General features: G+C 50.7%; 1 pseudogene; it reads right to left on the reverse strand.

Annotated features, from left to right (window-relative positions):
- Nucleotides 1-17744, reverse strand: part of LOC129737285 (hydrocephalus-inducing protein homolog) — a 61359-nt pseudogene that overhangs the window by 19014 nt on the left and 24601 nt on the right.

Consider the following 17744-nt stretch of genomic DNA (forward strand, 5'->3'; position numbering starts at 1 on the left):
CCAAAGCCACACCTGGTTCTGTGGAGTGAGAATTCGGATCTCAGTCGGGTTAACACCTTGGCACATCATGGAGGGATTACAACTCGGCATTCAAAGAAACAGGGGTGTGGGTGGCCCAACAGCACAGAACTGTTTCCCAAGTCCCTAACTTCTGCTGCTTTCTGGCACTCATTTTTTTGCCCACGGAACGTCCCCAGGTTTTGAGGTTGGTTTTGAACGTGATTCTCAACCAACCACATCAACACAGAGATCCAGTTTTACACGATGTAGGACACGGCAAGTGAAGGAAGGATCAGCACTTAGGATTTTGCTTCTCCCTGCAAAAGCGGCTTAGAAATGGGTTTTGGAAGAAATCAGATGTAACCCAGTACATTTCCATATCCAGAAAAAAACAACAAAAAAAGAATTTTAGGTGATTGAGCCCCCCCACCACGGGCTTCCTTCCAGCACTCAAGAGCCATGGCTTTATTTGCATGAATAACTAAGAAAGTTCATTTTGAGCTTAAACAAAACAAATTTCAAACCACTTCTTAACCGCTGGCTTTGCAAGTTGCACAGTGCTGATGAGTTCTGTAAATCACCTGATCCAGAAGCGTTCGGCTAAGCAATTTATGGAGGCAACTGCAAAAACACACATGGAGGCCAGCCACTTCCCCGTGGGGCTCGAGATCCAACTGCAATTTCACAGTGCTGCACTAGGGCAAAGCTTCTAAATATTCCCTGCAAGGGGCACACGCTGTCTGCAAATCGTCCTCCAAAGGGATCTGTGACTGGCATGCAAATGCACGAGGAAGGCTGTCACACTGCTCAGAGTCGTCAAGAAGCAAAATTAATGACTCCCTAGTTAAAGATCACGGGTTTCTTCTTTAAACTCTTTTTGCACCCTGGGACAGTCTCCACCCTGACGATACAGCGGCTCAGCTCTGTTTTGTGAGGGATGGGGGGTAGGTGACCTCCTTGAGGTCCTCTCCCAAGGGGCCCATGGAAGAGTTCAGATCTCCTGAGGGACCACGAGGGTTTTTCCAGAGCAGGCTCCTCTTTCTAAACACTGATCGCTTGCCCAGCTCTGTTTCCTGTAACTCCCAGGTTGCATGTAAGTAATTTTCCTATTTCTCTGCCACAACAACAACAAAAGCTCTCCAGGCACAACCCCTGGAGATCCCTGCAGCAAAGTGATGGACAGCCCCACCACCACAGCAAAAATCCCAGGGCCAGGAGCACAGCGCTGAGCCAGGATTCCCTTGGGAGCAACTTTTTAAATCAACCCTTTCCTTCCACAGCTCTAACAACTGCAGCTGGCGGCCAGGAAGGCGGTTTGTTAACACGAGCCCTGGTTAATTACTGTAGGTGGCATTTGCCAAGTAAACCCTGCGCAATTACCGTATCAATAAAAAGCTGTTTCATGGCCTTTGTATCTGTCAGCTTGGAGCAGTAAGGAATGGCTCGAAGCAGCTGGGTTAGTGATCTCAGCACCCTCCAGAACGGGAGCCTGGCTGCTGGGGACCACGGGCCTCGCACCTCCTTCCTCTTAGATGGGGAAAACCAGAGCGTTCCCTGGATGGAAATCTGACAGGGACCTCCCACTCCTGAAAAACACCTCAAGCAGCACCACACGGACGGAGAGGAAGGACAAGGTAACCTGAACCACGGAGCTTGCTGCAGGCATTCCCTGCCCCGTGCCAGCACAGCAAGGCCATCACCTCTGTAAGGGCAAAGGCGGCGTAACTCGGTGGGTCAGTGATAACCGCTCCCAGAAAAAGACCTGACAGCACTTCTGTCAGCCGGGAGGAGCATAAAGCTTGTCTAGCAGGCTGCTCGCACTCTGACTTCTGGGGAGGGTGCTCACCCTGCTGAGGACAGCGAGCCCTGTAACACGCGACCCAGATGAAGCATAGACTTGAGCCACGAGGTGACGATTCCCACGCAGGGACAGCAGCACACGTGTGGCACGTTCACAGACACCCTGCGCTCAGCAGGGCTCAGCCACTACGGTCTGGCAGCGCCTGGAGAGCGGGAGGTGACCCAGGGGCAGGGAGCACGTTTCACTCAGCTCCTACCGCCTCAGGAGCCCGATGGTGCATCCACGTAATAAAGGCTCATCCTGGAGGTCTACAGGGGCTTAGTGCTCGTCCACCAAAGCTCTTCTGCTGTGTACCTCTCTGCCTTTACAAACACCTTGCAGCACAACGAATGCATGGTATGAAAGCTCGCTGCTTTGGCTGCTCTGGGATCAGCGGTCGGAGCCAGGCGCGCTAAGCCCTGGCTCTGCACAGACCAGCTGGGAGCCACGGGGACAGCAGGAAGGTGCTGGCACTGCCCTGCTGACCACCGGCTCTTCCTAGGAATTCCGTGGGAACCAACTGGGCTGGAAGAGTATTTGTGCCTCGCCTTTGCTGTGGGTAGCAGGAGGAGGAGAAAGGAGCTGTACCTGAGATGTCGCAGCAGACTGTTGATACACTCTGGCTTCTCGGGGTTTGAAGATCACGTAAATTTCAACTGAAGAATTTGGCCAGACATCTCCCTCCTAAGACAGGAGACAACAAACCATTTACCTTCAAACGTTACATTTCTTGTTTTCAACCACAGCCCTGTAAGCCTTTATTTAGAGCATCAATGACGAGCAAGGAGCAAACAACACTTACAAAATGTGTAAGACTTTGGAAGCAGCTGTGAAAAAAATTAAGTCCCTTACCTTAACTAGCACCCGGTAAAGGCTTGCCTTTTTTTTTTTTTTTTTTTAATTAGGGCTATAATAAAGGAACTAAACTGGCTGGCTTCGGCATACCAAGGATCTCTTCAGAAGTGCCAGCTGACCTAAAGAAAAGATACGGTTTCCCTCCAAACCTTCCCTTATATCCCTGTGTCACTACAGCCATGTGAACACGTCTTCTCAGATCAGAAGAGATTTAGCAAGTCAAATGGATTTTTCCATTCTTAGTTACAAAGACAGAAAGAAAGAAAACCATGCCTGCCTTCATCATTGCAGAAGAGATCCGTAAACCAGCTCACAAACAAAGGCAAGGTCCCGTCAGGGCTGGCTACCCCGGCCAGGGCTCACTGTCCAAGCCTCCCTCTGCTTGCAGGCAACAACTGGCAGAAGAGGAATATCAGGGCTTTGCAATCTGCTCCAGCTGCCTGCAGGTCTCCACAGGGGGTATGAGACATTGCCCATGACACAAAGCCCTAGTTGTCCTGGCCTCCTCCCGTTCCTGCATCACCGCTGCTGTCGGAAGCGGAACCGGAGCTGGGTCAGTGCCCACGTGGCATTTCTCTGACACTAGAATGTGATCCTGGCTCAAAATAACCCAAACCGAACACCAAAATGGTGAACTTCCGCTGCACAAAAAAAGTCCAGCTTCAGCAAGAACCTGGGAGAACCATGCAAGCGTAAATCTTCAAACAGCGAGGGAGTGGCGATGGGTCCCTGCAGGTGTTATTCCCAGCGGCCGAGGCCCCAGCGGGATGATATGCCCAACACCACCGAGACCACGGTGATCGCTGCAGTGTTGCTGGCATCTCTCTGTACGCTGTATAACTCACCAGATGTCCTGCCATGCTCCAGGAAGCCAGTCAGTGGTGCAATAAGATCCTGGTAAGGGACATATCTCCCTACATCCAGGGTGCTGCTGGATCCCAAGGCACAGTCAGATGAGACTGCTCTAAGGCATCAGAGGAGACAAGCCTACGGACGAGCAACACAACCCATCCATTCATATGCACCCGCACAGCTCTCTGCAACAATCCTAACGCAGCATTATTGATGGAGCCTTGCACTCATATCCTCACTCCCAAGAAAACCTGCACCAGCAGTTAACAGACTCAAACCTCTTGAGCTTCTGACATGAAATCACCATTCTCCAGGATTCAACGTATTTGGACAGAAACTTCAGGCAGTACGGCCACAATCAGCTTCCCTGTATTGTCAGTGAAGCTGCACGCCAGACTGTTTGACTCAAAGGGAGAGGGCAAGAAGAAATCATCAGTTACACATTATTCTACTATTCTGTGGCTAAAAAAAAATTGTGAAGGACATGACTGTTTTGGGAAACCTTTGCCATTTCTCCCTTCATTACTGCTGTATGTCAGACCATAAAACTGGAAAATATTGTGACCTATTTCTCCTGGGAAATGAAAATAGGCTGTTGGAAAGGTTCCTCACATTCCTGCTACCCCACGGGGAAGAAAGAATTGCTGGTTAAAAGGATACACTTCACTACTCACCCTTGCGGGCTACTGCTACATAGGCGTACCAGCCCTAGGACACGGCAGGAGCCAGCGGTCTGCCGCGGCTAGCATATTCTCCGTAAGATGGCAGTTGAGTCAGATCATGGAAAACTACCGTGGATGCTTGCCAGGACAGAAATGCAACTATGCAGTGCTGTGAACACGATACTGCAACACTTCTGGCTTAATGTCAGCCTCAGGCAGGCTGCAGCTGGCAGGTGGCATAAAATACAGACGGTGGATGTATGATGATCCAGCACAAAAACTCCTGCTGTTGTGCCCTGGCTTTGCTACAGCATATGCCGACGTGATACCCGAGGGGACGGCACACCATGACTCACCGCTACAGAAGTGACCTCAATAAGGAGACCAACCATAAATAGATGCAGATCCTATTTCCCCTCCCTCAGCCCCTAAATAATGCGAATCTCCTCAACCTCCACCAGCCTGAAAAGGAAAAAGCTGGTCTTGGAAAGTGGGGCACCACCAACTGTCGGCCTGCTTTGTTTGGTGGAGGGAGAAGGTGATCCATGGAAAGGAAATCACTGCTCAAAGCACACCAAAACCCCCAAAGGCAGAGCTGGCAACACAAGTACTGAAGTGACTCCCCAAAGTGCATCCTGTTAGTTCAGGGCACTCAGGGAAAAGGCAGCGCCAAAGCCAGTATCTGCCCCTTCCCATCAATAACCGAACCCACAGCGAGCGGAGGGATGGACCATAGCTCCCACTGGAGATGGCGCCTTCTGCCAAAAACCAAAGTGCTCTGCAGTCCCCTCTCATTTGGATGGGGACCAGCTGGGCACCTCAGCTGAGGTGGACGTTTGCAGGAACAAATATCGCTGTTATCTCCTGGCCCAACCTCTGCACCAACAGCAGTAGCACTTGCGTAACCTGCACATCTTGAAGACCACCTCCATCGGCTCAGAGCTGGCACGTGGCACTGAGGAGTCGCTACCAGGCAATGACAAGACAGTGATGACTTGTCAAGGTAAGAGCAATGATTACAAATCCTTTTCCTCCCTTTCCTCTGGTTTCCATTTCCAAGGAGTCAGCTCCCACGTGTCTGTACTGTGACTTACAGCTAAGCTGTGGTGGGGAAGGTGCAGCAAAAAGCAAGGACTTTGTCCTTTGAGAGCCACCTGGGCTTCTACCACAGATGCTTCTGCTGACATACCATGTGTCTTTGCAAAAATAAATCAACTTTGAGATGCACTCAGGAAGTCAGAGTTACAGAACAGCTTGTTTCCCACAGGCTTGGACGGCTGCTCAAAACGTTCATGGTCACAGGCTGACTGCAAAACCGCTCCTCCTCTTTTCTCTTATTATTTTCATCAGCAAGTTAACCTTATACAGGCTGAAAACAGCCTGCTGCAGCTTCCACTGAGAGCAACCCCTGGCAGCTAACGGCCCGCTTACACAGCAAAGCTGCTGCACAAACCCTGCAAAGCCACCCTGCCCAGAGAGCCTTTCCAAGGCTATCGTCCCTCCAGCGGCCTCCTAACCTCTGGAAACCTCCAGCCGCTTGTTCCAAGGGTTTGATTCTTTCTATAGGGTGCTCCCAGGCACCACAGGTGATAGGTGAGAAGAGCAGCCGCCGCTTTTGGCCAGAAGGTCCGAGGCAGCAAGGTCCCAGCTCTGGTGGGGCCCCTCCAGCAGATTTACACGGCGCTGCAAGAAGGGTCTCTGTCCACGCTACAAGTTACGGGACTCTCACCGGGGAGAAGGTTGTGGAAGTCAGCAGCAGTGGATTTTTAGATTTTACATTTGATAGGAAAAAAGACTAACATTTGATGTGAAGACACCCGTACGCCAGGGGGGAAGACAGACATCAGCAAAACTATGAATGTGAAACCCATTGGTCCATAAATCATGGAATTAATGGAAATCTAAAGACTGATAATGCTGAACCAGCCAGGAGGGGAACGACTCCTGTAGTATCCCACTTACACCCAGTCCTAAGCAAACTGTAACATCAACACAGCCATTCAGGAAAGGTTTCCACTCAGGACTTGAGGCCAGGCTACACTCTGGGTCCGTACAGCGCTACACGGAGCACCAGGACTCAGCGGGCAGCCAGGCTGCTGGACCTCACCCTAATGCACTTCAGGAGCCCAAGAGCAGGTTAAGCTCGTTATGGAGACCTAGCCCAGTTGTAATGAAGCAGGAGCCCTGCGACATGCTCCAAAACCAGCTGGCACAGCTCAGGCGATCGGCTCCCGCTCTCTGCAATACCCCTGCTGCTCTGACACAGGCTCTTGGTCCCATCATGCTGCTCTCAGCTGCAGTGGTGTGAAACTGCAGCTGTGCTCACATGGGGGGCTCTCAGCCTCATTCGGGCTATAGGAGTAACCAAGAAGAGAACAAGATCCCCTTCCTTAAAAAAAAAAAATAATAGTTTCACCTACTATAAAAGAAAGAAGAGGCTCGGATTATTCTAGCGTTTGCAACAGGATGAGAAGGGATTTTGCATTGCTCAGGCAGCAGGCATTCTTCATCTCAGACCATGCAAATACTCAGTCAGGGCTCTGTTTCGTTGAAGGACATGAGGTTTTGATTGCGCAAACACAAAAGCAAAAAGTTTTCTCCAAGTCTGCAGTGAAACTCAAAAAGTTCGTTTAAAGCTGCCAGCCTTGCGTGCAGGCTCACAGACGATGCTGGGAGGGAGAGTCACACATGGTATAAATCCAGATTATATGAAGGGATTGGTCTTTCCGTGATTAAACGGGCTGAACTTGGCCTCCTTTCCATAGAGGACCTTTTCATTCTTCAATAGGTGAACTAATGCCCATGGTTAATCCCCATACGCTACGTGTAAGGCCTGCCCTTATATATAATAATCAGTACCCCTGAACACTGTAAGGACACTTATGAAGTGCCCTTAATTTATAGCCCTTGCAGCAGAGCTCAGCTTTAGGCAGGCTCTCGCCGCCTGCCAGGAGCTCGCTGTTTAGAAACGCTTTTTGCAACAACCTCTCCCAGCCTCACTAGAAACCTCATGTCTTCCCTCTCGGCACATCAAGACGCTGACGCGGGTATCTGCCAAGTGACCTCATTCAGGGAGGAGGAGGAGGAGGAAGAGAGGTTCTCAGCTATTGCTTACCACCGGCTCAATGGCAAAAATATCACTGGAGAAAAGCATAGAGTCTTCTCGCACCTTTGCCCTCTGGTTCTGGAAGGCGCGGGAGAGAAGGGAAAGGCGTTCTTGGAGCGTGGGGTCCATTGCACGCTGCTTGAGAAAAGAATCCCTCTCATTCTCCTCCTGCTTCTGCAGCCTGAGACAGCCCCTGCAGCCATGGGGAGACACAAACCAAGCAGATCATTTAATAAACAACATATTTGCAGAGACTGTCGCGTAAGCGCAGGAGCAGCCACGCACTGGGGGAGGAACAGCAGGAGCAGCTCAGCAAGGGGCTGACCCCAAGCCACGGGGTCCCAAGCAGATCAGGTTATCACTTGTTCGCTGGCACGGCAGGTAGTTTTACGCCACACTCACGAGCTAAGAGGAGGTTTTTGAAAGCTAGCAGCCCTCAGGAGAGCCTCCTGGCTCAAAGCTACTGCCACGACTAATGGACAACCCACCAACACCCTCAGATGGCTTTTCCTCCCGTAGAGGTGCTCTGGGGAGATGGATGAAGATGAAGGAGCACACACTGCAGTGCTTCGCTGGCAAGGGGAGAGCAGCTGGGATTCAGCTGCAGGTTACCAGCATCACTCTTTTTTACCTTCCCTTTTGGACTGGCAGGGATAAGCAAACTAGATCTGCTCCACTGCCTACACTGCCATCCAGCAGAGGATCCCAGAGCATTTGAAAAGCCAACTCACGGACTTTCAGGCATTGCATCACTTCAGTGAAATTAATGGGTTTATATGCATGAAGACAGAGGCCCCGAGAGGTGAAGGGACTTTGCCTAGCATCACCCAATAACGAAGGCAGGACCAGCATCTCTGAATGCAAACCCTTACATCCAGCCTTGAACCACTTCAACATTTTTCTCTTTTTGGCCTTCTCCACAGAGCTTTGACACAGGTCACCTCTCCCTCACTCGGTAGTTGTAGCAGCAATCATTCTAGTGTTTAAAGCTCGCAACCGAGAGGTGAGAAGGGAGCACTGCTGCAGAGCACTTGCTTCCCAGCTGGCACGTGGATGTGCCCCCTTCACGCTCCAGTCCCCTGGCCACCAAGGACCAGCAGGTGACTACTCAAGGGCGATGAGGGGAAGGCTCCATACACAGCACATCAGGGCAACGTGGTATAAACAGGACCGCAATCACCACCCAGCTAAATTCCAATGCATTTAGAAAGGAAACACAGCCATGGACATTACTAGCAGCACGCAGACAGAGCCTCGGGCAAATGCTGTCACCAGTGCCAAAAATACTTTCTTTGGCTTGCTCCCTGTGGAGTGTCATGAGAAATGTTTTTCCACGGCTGACCTACAGCGCTGTGCATGAGGGGGGCTTCCAGGCACCGAGATGAGCAACCCTCAACTAAGCCTTCATCAACAGACAATAATTCCATTGTTGAATCCCAGAAAGTCCTGCAGGAGGGAGACAGAGCAAACCCCTGGGTAGACCTTGTGATGATCCAGGTCTTTTGGGGTGACAGCCAAGCGCAGGGTGCTGAACTGCCTCCTCCCATTGGAAAGGTCCTCTCTGCTCTGACATCTCAAAAGCTTCTGCTACAGCAGCACAGAGGCCTCGGAGCTATGACCACCCCTAAGACTGCAAGTAAGGAAGAACAAAGCACTCTGCTCAGAGTACAGAACACGAGCTGGCATAAGATCAAGTGCCATTGGAAAAAAATGGGTTGAAGTTAACTGTGGGGAAACCTGGTTGCTTCTGAGGGGAGAGAGGATCACTCAGGGTCCCATCTGAGATAGGCAGGTGGGAAGAGATGCTAAAAGAATGGCGCAGGGACGTACTAAGAGAAGGTCATGAGACTTTTTCTGTTAACACACTGATCTTGCACAGAAGTCACACACTGCGCAATTAAAAACAGAGAAGAGTGGAAAACTAGTTTTGGCCTTCAAGGCATTTCTGACCTAATTACACTGAACTTTATTTGCTCAGAAGCCCTCAAAAAGTTCTCCAGCTGAAGGCAGTTTCCTGACCAGCTCTGGGTTCAGACTAACTCCTATACACCTACAGCCATTCAGCTCTGAGAAGGCACACAAGGACTCCCTGAATCACCCCAGCTTCTAAGTGTCTTTCCAGTGCATCCCCTTGGGCTAGAAGTGTTTCCCTGCTGCCCCAAATGGAATTTCAAAGCTTCAGAGACACCCTGTGGAGAGCCTGCCCCACCTCTCAGCACCACGAAGACACAGGTGCTGACGCCCAAAGGCACTTCCAAGTCCTGTGCTGCCCTGCCTTCCCCGCAGAACCCTCCACCTCCGAACTCTCCGAGCCCCGGAGAAGGGGCAGGGATACCTCGCTGTGCTGGAAGCCGGGACAGCGCAAGGCAATTCAGCATCCTACAGCCGGATGGCCTCAACGTTCGGGGCCAGCAAAGCACCCTGCCCTGCGCACTACTGGACAAGAAGGCTGAAGAAGGTTGCCATCTTATCAAAGCTGGAGGGGAAGAAACTGCAGTGAATATCACAGCAGGTACGCTGCCTGCAGCTGTTAGGTGCTACCGCTCAACGCAGTCCCAGGTAAGGAGTGCCGACACCTTCCTCAGCCTCACAGACCCTCTGCGAGCCCAGGGACCTGGCCTCACTGACTTAGGGCTCCCACAGATGGCAATTTGCTCTCCGAGGAAATGCAGCCTTTCCTCCCCAAAACATGAGCTGGAACATGGATGGAACCGGAATGGGAAGCACTGAGCTCCATTACCCTGAAGCCCAGGGGGGGACACCCTGGTGTCGTGGATGGTTTACTTGTCCTACGCCATTCAAAAAAGCACCAACATCCCTCTGAGGCCGTACGTTAGTTTTACCCTTGGGCAGCCTGTCTTACTGAAATGAATCTTCCCAACGAACCTCAGCTTCTCCTGATCCTCCTCTTCTTGACTAACAAAAGCCTTCCACTGGAGTGGGCTATGACTTTACTCCGATTGTGGATGACCACGGATCTGTGGTTTGACAGCGTGATGTAGGTCTTCCCAGCTGTCAAGGAGTTCCTGTCTAGCCTGATGTTGACATCTTCAACTACTGCAAAATGAACTCCACGAAAACTATCATGATCTCGCTGTCTAAACCCATGGCCAGGTGGGTCTTGAAATAATGGGTATAGTTCTGATCTTAAAAACCAGGCTGAAGCCTTTGAAATTTCTGCCCTTCTCCGAAGTACAGAGCAGCTTCTATACGAAGACTGAACAGGATTCCTCAACCTAGAAACCACACAGGAGATAGGTAGGTTTGTAGAAGTATGAATGGCCTGGGAAAAAGTGAACAAGGAAAAAATTGTCACAATTTGTTGTAAAACAGGAACCCGAGGGCCTGAAATGGTATTAGTTAAAATGAGAGAAAAGTAGTTCTAGTACTTTTCCTAGGAATATTCCTTCCTTTGGAACGTACTGCCATAGGTGCCTACAGGCGCTCATCGCTATAAATCCACAAAGCAACTGGACAAAGGCTTGGAAGGTAAAACCATCAGAAGCGATTAAACAAAGACGTGAATAAAGCCTCCAGCACAGAAAAATGCTGCCTCCAAGGCCCACGAGGGAGAAAGCATATGCACTGCCTGCTTCTACATGCTTTGCTAAGCATCCCCTACTGCTGCTCTCCTGGAGAGCACTTACACTCCCGGCTGCAGGCACCGAGGACGCTTCTGAAGGCTGGAGGGCTTTGCCGGAGCACCTTCTACCACAGAGAGAAGGATCTGGCATCGTGCTGACTGTGTAAACCCACAAACCTCCCGGTACAGACGAGAGCGTGCAGACGCCAGCGAGTCAGGAGGGAGCAGCAGGTCTTTCTGCCAGGCAGATAAACCGACACAGCAGAGCTGTCAGGGTTGGCCCAGGGCAGCTGCAGGCTTCACGGCCTGGGTGCCAAATTAGATGTGACATTTATTTAAGACTCTTGATGGTTTACTATATAAGTCTGGAGGAAAAGAAAAAAACAACAACAAAACAATCTCTGTACTGTACCAGCAATGTAGCCCTAGGTATTTCACCTGATGGGGTAATGTCCATGGGTCTGTGCTTTGGGACGCTTTGCTGCCATGAAAGCACATTTACTGAATCCAGACGTACCTGCCCTATCGTTACTTACACAACACGATGATCTTATTACAGGCTGTCAGCTCTCTCATTCTTACATGCTTTTGACGTATTTCCCAGAGACAGCAGGACACAGCTCACTCTGCAACCTGAACAAAGCAACACCTGAACTTGAAATTAAAAGAGAGGCTTCTTACACAGCAGTAGAGCAGGTGCTTTGGGCTGTGCACTCCTGAGCGATGCTCTCTGAGACAGCGGGAACACCACCGTGTTTTATTCCAGCATCCATCTGCATGGCTATGGCCACCGGTATCTCAGCACATCATGGTAACTTCTAACTATCTGAAAGTAAGAAACCCAGCACTGGGTCGTCCTCTGGGGGGCCTGTTGTGCAGGAGGAGAGGGAATTTACAGAAGAGCTAAAATATCTTTCCGAATATTAAGCAAACCCTTGAACAAGATTTCAAAACAAATTTCAGGTTTTATGAAGAATGCGTTCCCAGCATTCAACAGCCAGTACCTTCCTCCATCGATTACTGCTCTAAATATTAGGAAGCTGGTAGCCAGATGGATTAGACTGAAGAGAAACAAAACAGCACTCTGCTGCCTTTCGTCCTCACCGTAATATTCTCCCTCTATCCCTGTAACTCCCTCCTCGCTGAATTTGGATTTTAAACCTTTTTAGGAGTGCATGACAGTCAGGTTCAGAATATTTGGGTAACAGGGAAAGCAAGTTTAAGTTAATTTGCCCAGTTTGTCAGAAAACTATGCCTGGCTCTCACCTCTTCTAAAAGAGACAGGTCCTGCTGCTTTTTCACTGAAAATACAAGCAAGCAACGAAAGCCGAGCTCTTCACTCAGAAGTGTCATTGTACCTCCACATCGACCCTTTGAGCAGTTCTTTTGCTCCTGCTACTATCACGATACCCAACTGCCTCACCATCACCAGCATATTCTGGTTTTTCAAACAGCATGCAAAGGTCTGCTGGTACCACTTCACCACCGGAGAAGGGAGTCACTTCACCAGGCTAACGATCTCTGGAAAGCGAGAGGAGTCCCCTGCGGCTGGATCCAGCCCTCCCCACCATACGCTTTTGGCTGCACCTCCCACAGAGCTACCTCGGTCAGAGTCAGGAGCGCTGCTCTGAGCTGTTTTGCTGTCAGGAAGCTAATGGCATCACCTACAAAGTGTGCTGGGTCTCTGACAAAGGCCACCTGTCAGTCCCCACGCTCGTATTTCCAGCACTAGAGCAAAACACAGGGCAGCGACAGTCATTTTTAAGTGCTTCTCTGAGGCAGTGCTCATGAGCTACCTTCAGACATCATTAAAACCATCGTGCTAGTTACTCCAGCCCTAGGAGCAGCTTGTTTATAAACCTCACCATTAAATAACTGCTGCCAGCACAGGGGTTTCTACAGGACCATTGCCCAGGCTACAACAAAGCTCAGGGCACCCTAATCATCACTGCTGCCACAGCTGATGCTGTCAACAGCTAAAGCCCCCAGCAAAGCCCCCTCTGAGCCCATGCAGCCCATCGCAAGGAAAGGATCTGCTACCCCAGAGCACTGCAAGCCACCGTGAGACAACAGATGGGCAGGAAAAGGCAGATGGAGAGCAATGACCAGCCACAGCGTCTACGGGACAGGTCGCAGGCTCTTCAGACGGCTCTCCTGCACTTAGGAGTCACCTTGCTTTCCACCAGGCTCCTTGTTGTGCATCCTCCTGTAATGGAGCACCCAAAGGATTCCCCATTACCTCCTCCGCACTGTGCTTAGGAAGGGCTGTTGGCTTTCTTACGGGATGAAATACTCCAGCGCAGGAATATCTGGGAGCCAGCACAGAGCCTTTGTGCTGCCCAGCGTGAAGGAGCCTCGCAGAATGGACTGAAAGGACAATGAAACTGTTGGATAACACAAGACAGCGCTGCCGCATATCCAGGATGCCGTGGGCTATATATAATCATTATTGGTACTACAGCCATGATACGCTGGGGTTGCTGATCACTGAAACATTGCTTTTGGCCCACGGGGAAAGACAGGGCAGGAACCTTCCTTCTGATTGCCTGGCAAAGACATGCTTAATACGCCACTTCATAAATCAATCACCCTTCAAGCTACTCTTCTGCTTCTCAGCGAACGCTGATTGATCCACGAGGAAAGGAGACTAATGAATGGTCAGTTCTGCCCCGAAACGCATCCAGGGTTCATGGCACCTAAGAACATACTAGTGATTTCCACTGATGATAGAAGAGACAAGCTGCAGTCCAGGATGCCCTGCAAAGAGATGAAAACTACATTCTCCCAGAAATCCTTCACAGGCTAAGAACGGGATAGGCGGCGTCACATGGAAGTCTGCTTCTGGGGATGAACAAAAGAGCCAAAAGGAGACTTTTAACTCCAAATAACCCTCCGAGCACCCACCCCCAAGCCGTGCTCATGCAGTCAACGCCACGGGTTGCTTTAGCAGCTTTTTTGTCAGAAGGGGTGTTACATAGTTTGGGAGATATAAAGCCATGACTAACAAAAAAAAAAACGATCAAGCAAATGAAGCACAAACTTAATTCCGCTTCTTCTACCCTCAAAGCGACAGACCATCGGCTTTGAAACAGAAGGCCCTAGAGAGGGGCGAAGGCCATACTCTGTTTGCAAGAAATTTAACAACCTTATCTAAAACAGTATATATAAAGAAAAATCATTGTTACAGGCAGTTGTGGAAAAGGGGAACAAAGACAGGAAACAGTTGTTAACTGTTAGCTGATCTGACATAAAGGAACACTTTGGAGAGCAATTATACTCACCCATCAATCTAATTGATTTGAACCATAAAAGCCTATATAACCAATTATTTGTATAACGTATTAGTTACCAATCCTCAGTCCGCTGCAGCACTGCTACGATTAAGATGCAAAGTCAACATATAATTGCACAAACTCCTATTTACACCTTTTTTTGCCTACAGTATATGCCACCCTGCACTCGCTTTGAAGCAGACGTACAAGAACATAAAAGTCCAACAGAAACTAGCCAATCCTGCTGGGAATTCTCACAAGTGAAGGAAGAAAAGCACAACATGCACCCACGACCTGAGGCAAGCAGAAAGGAAAATCCCTTTGCAAAGTTCTTAAATGCCTGGCAGTCCAAGGAAAAGCTGGAGCAGCCTCTTGTAATAACCACGGCGTCAGAGCCTGGCTTACACCTTAGGATAACACAGGAAACAAGACCTTTAAAAACTCACCAAACAAAACAAGTTTGTCTGCATCTGCTAGCACTAAACACAAACGGAAATAATTACATCAGTTCACGCACTACAGTAAAGCTTTGGAGCCAAGAGAGGCTGCTGCTTAGGGAAGCAGAAGGTTTCCCCACCTCCCAGCACTGGTAAGAAGCCACTACCAGCCTGCCTGGTGTTGAAGGATCGGAGAATTGCGCGGCGATGAAGAGCTACAGACCTGACCAGCAGTGGCACACAGCGGTGGCCACCAGAAGCTATGGGGCTGTTGCCGTGAATTTAGCTCGATAGGAACCGAACACACTGCGACATCAGAGCCGCTGTGAACGCTCACACCAGACCAAGGTTAAAACCAGAAATGGTTTTGGCATTCCCACCCTGGTACCCTGCACGACACAGGCACAGCTCCGGTCAAGATGCAGCGAGGCAGAGGGTTTGCTCAGGCAAGTCCTGAGCCTCCTCCGCTCCGGCTGGAGTCAGCACAAACCGCGAGGGCTCAGCAACCTGAGTGATCTCAGGAACGTGAAACGCAACACAGCAAGGGCTGAACCTCAGCTAAACCCTGCTGCCTATCCACATCCATCCGTGGGTTTGCAGAGAGAAAAGACAAAGAAAAAGGCTTGATCTAGAGGCTAAGCCAATAGGATTTTCATTTTGTTTTCAAACAAGTTCCTGGAAGCTACTGATGGTAGTGCCAGCCTGGCAAGATGACAGGACCTTCGGTAGAAAGGGGGTTCTTAAAGGAAAGAGAAGAGAGGCATGCAGAGGTGGTTGTCTTCTCCAAAGTCTGCACAAAACCACAGACTAATATCACAGCAAGGTAATGTTTTACTCTTGCGAGTAGCTGAGATGCCCAGAGGTGATGGCACATCCGTGCTGCCGTTACTCGTTCAGCCTCAAACATCAATAAACACGTAGGGCTGGGATTTAATGAGCTTCCTGCGTGTGTACAGTGGCCACTAACACACCGCCAAGCCCTTGCAGAGGTGGCCTCATTTACCAACGTAAGCTGATCCAGCTAAGCCCAGCATCAATTTCAGCTGAAGAAAGGGATTCAGCACCCCAACACACCGACATTCCCGGCTGGGAACCCCATGCTGATCTGTGCAGGAGCTGAGCAGTCAGCAACGCCCCTGACAATTCCCCTCGGCCCATTTGCAACGCGATGCAGCCCCTACCACAGTTTCCCACCGCGGCCGAGATGCACAGGCTGTGCTTGCCCTGCTGCCAGCCGAGCACACCCGGTTCTGTAGTTACCGTCATCTTCACCAAACCCAAATGGCTCTAACACACCACACCAAACTCTCTGTCGTGCCACAGGTGACTGAAGAGCTCCACATCAGCTCCCTAATTAATCGTGTTTCATATGCCTTGATTTTTCCTGTGATCTCATGCCTCATTTTCCCCCATTTGTGATGAAACCTCGGTGCTTTCTCAAGCTGGCGGTTATCACTCACAGCTCCAGAGGCTGCTGCAGCACAGAGAAGCTGCCTGTGGTTAGACCGAGAAGGGCAGAGGCACCTCAGGGCAGTGGCTCAGGCCGTCCTGCGTAGGGCAGAAGACCCAGATCCTCTTCTGACATCCCCTGCCACCCTGAGCATTGCTGCCGCACTAAATACAGTGATCCCCAGCCAGTTCTTCCAGATCTACCCAAGAAATTCTTTTGTTATTATTTTTTATGCTTACGTTGCCCTAAGGAGATCTTGTCTATCGTGCAAGTGTTGGTGCTGGCTTAGAGGAAGGGGAAGATCTGAGGCCAGCTCATCACGCTTACTGACCAACCCAAACCACACATCCCAGTAGCTCTCTGGTGCTCAGTACCAAACCCCCCTGCAGCAGCCCCCCGCGTGCGGGCAGCCTAAGCAGCAGCTGCTGGCCAGCCTTCGGGACTGGGGGGCTGGCGGGAGCCTGCCAGGGAGGAGACGGCTCCGGCAGGGCTTGCTTCTCCACGCTGCAGGCTGGAATCACCACCCCTGATCTGTTTGACAAACACACAGATGTGGTGCTTCGGGACACAGTTTAGTGGTGGGCTTGGCAATCCGGGGTTAAGTTGGACTTGGTCATCTTCAAGGTCTTTTCCAACCTCCATCATTCTATGATTCTACGAGGCTGCTGGCATTTGCCCCACGCCTAGCAAGCAGCAATGGGGAGGAAACGGTGCTGGGGACCCCCTGCTTCCAGGGCCAGGCAGCAAAGCTCAGCGGCGGGGGAACAAGGCAGCCAGACCCCTCCCTGACCCAGGGCAAGGCAAGCTCTGCTCCACATTGTCTCCAGCTCCCAGCGTGCTGCACTGAAGAAGCCTATTTAGCTGCTCCCTCCTGCCATATAGGAATAACCTGAATCTGGCACAGAGCAAGTTTTGCTGCCCAGGGCTCAGGAGGGGAGACATGACTTCACCCACTTCCTACGGGGACAGGAACTGAGCCAGCGCAGGAAAACTCACTCTGATTAACAACCACGGAGCCAGAATCAGACCCTGCTCGCACTTTCTACCTGCCCTTGAAGTAAGCAATTGAGGAGCCGAGGCTGAACTCCCCCATCTGTGCCCTGGGCGTGCAGAACCACAAAGGATGCTCTGAGCCTGGGTCTGCCATCCACAGCAAACAAGCCAAGATTTGCTTTAGCACAGCTCCTGCTCAGCAGCTGTCAGCCCTCCTGCAAGCTGTGTGGGAAGTTGAGGGAAAACAGGGTATTCATCTGCCAAACACCTAGACGGTTCCTCAGCAGGCTTTTAGCACAAGGCTGGAGGCTTCCAGCAGGACTAAAACCACCGAGAACTACTCCTGAGCCACACACGTTACCTCTCTTCTGGGGAAACCGCTTTTTGGGGCTCTGAACCAAGGGGAGACAGAAGAGTAATGGAATAGGCAGTTCTGCTTGAGGGCTGCCTCCTCTTGGGTGTGCTGTCTCCTAAAATACTCCTATGGGTATGGGTTCTGATCTCCCCCCTCAAAGAGGGTGAGATCCTGCCCCAGGCTTTTGCTTCTGCATTAGACTCACAGAGCTACTGAAAGAGAGCCATCCGCATCACTACTTTTATTACTGACAGCAATAAAAGCATCTCAATACATAGCGTCCGTCGGCCACGCACAAGCTCAGTGGTGCTTTGCTAATTACTGAAGTTTTCTGTGCTG

This window comes from Falco cherrug, chromosome 13, assembly GCF_023634085.1.
Source record: "Falco cherrug isolate bFalChe1 chromosome 13, bFalChe1.pri, whole genome shotgun sequence".
Lineage (NCBI taxonomy): Eukaryota > Metazoa > Chordata > Aves > Falconiformes > Falconidae > Falco > Falco cherrug.